Here is a 1,176-nt window from a genome sequence, read left to right as displayed (position 1 = left end):
GCCACTTACAACCTTCTGTAATTGCAATTTCTGAAATCCAATGTCCTCTCATGACTTCTGAGGGACCAGGGCGTGTTCATAATTCACACACATACATGGAGAGATTTTTTTTCATGCATATGAGAGAAAAACAGAGTAAGTATTTTAAACATAATGTGAAATCACACACACACACACACACACACACATGCATACACAAACACACACACACAAGAATATAGGAACAGGAAGACAATATATTAAAAGGCATTCAAGTTGTTTTCACATGTGCATTTCATGAAAATGTCAGCTTTTACCAACATAACTAAAGTGTTTGAATATATAGTAATACTCCTGTGTTAGAAAATAATGTGCCAGTCTATCTGGGCTGGTGTTCTGAGCAGACCTTGGGCCCAAGCTCTGCAGCCAGTCCCTCAAGTCCCAGAGGAAGCTCCACTCCCAGGCAATATGACAAGCCCAGGATCAGAGGTGAGGAGGACCCAACATCTGTCCCAATACCAGGATTAACTGGGACCAGCGGGACCAGGCACACAGGAACTCTGGTTCCTTCCAGTCTCTCTGGGCTGGTGTCCTGAGCAGACTTTGGGCGCAAGTTCTGCAGCCAATCCCATAACACCCAGAGGAAGCTCCACTCCCAGGTGCTCTAACAAGCCCAGGGTCACAGGATCCCAGAATCACAGGACCACAAAGACAGCCTGACTCTGAGGAGTTCTGACACAACCTGGAGCACAGGAAGGACAGGCTCCAGTCAGATTTAGCAAGGGCAGGTAGCACTAAAGTTAACCAGATAGCGGGGGGCAAGCATAAGAAAAGAAACAACACAAACCAAGGTCACTTGTCATCATCAGAACCCAATTCTCCCACCATAGCAAGTCCTGGACACACCATTACACCGGAAATGCAACATTCAGATATAAAATCACTTCTGATAGAGATGATATAGGACTTTAAGAAAGACATAAATAGCACACTCAAGGAAATACAGGAGAACACAGGTAAACAGCTAGAAGTCTTTCAAGAGGAAACACAAAAATCCCTTAAAGAACTACAGGAAAATACAAACAAAAAGGTGAAGGAAATGTGCAAAACCATCCAGAAACTAAAAATGGAAATAGAAACTATAAAGAAATCAGAAAGTGAGACAACCCTGGAGATACAAAACCTAGGAAAGAAATC

General features: G+C 43.3%; 1 protein-coding gene across 8 annotated transcripts in view; it reads right to left on the bottom strand.

Moving 5' to 3' along the window:
* Grk4 (G protein-coupled receptor kinase 4) overlaps positions 1–1,176 on the bottom strand; it is an 81,897-nt gene that overhangs the window by 40,488 nt on the left and 40,233 nt on the right. The window lies entirely within an intron of this gene.

Source organism: Mastomys coucha, unplaced genomic scaffold, assembly GCF_008632895.1.
Source record: "Mastomys coucha isolate ucsf_1 unplaced genomic scaffold, UCSF_Mcou_1 pScaffold22, whole genome shotgun sequence".
Taxonomy (NCBI): Eukaryota; Metazoa; Chordata; class Mammalia; order Rodentia; family Muridae; genus Mastomys; species Mastomys coucha.
The sequence above is the reverse complement of the archived record's forward strand: the minus strand, read 5'-3'. Positions and strand labels throughout refer to the sequence as shown.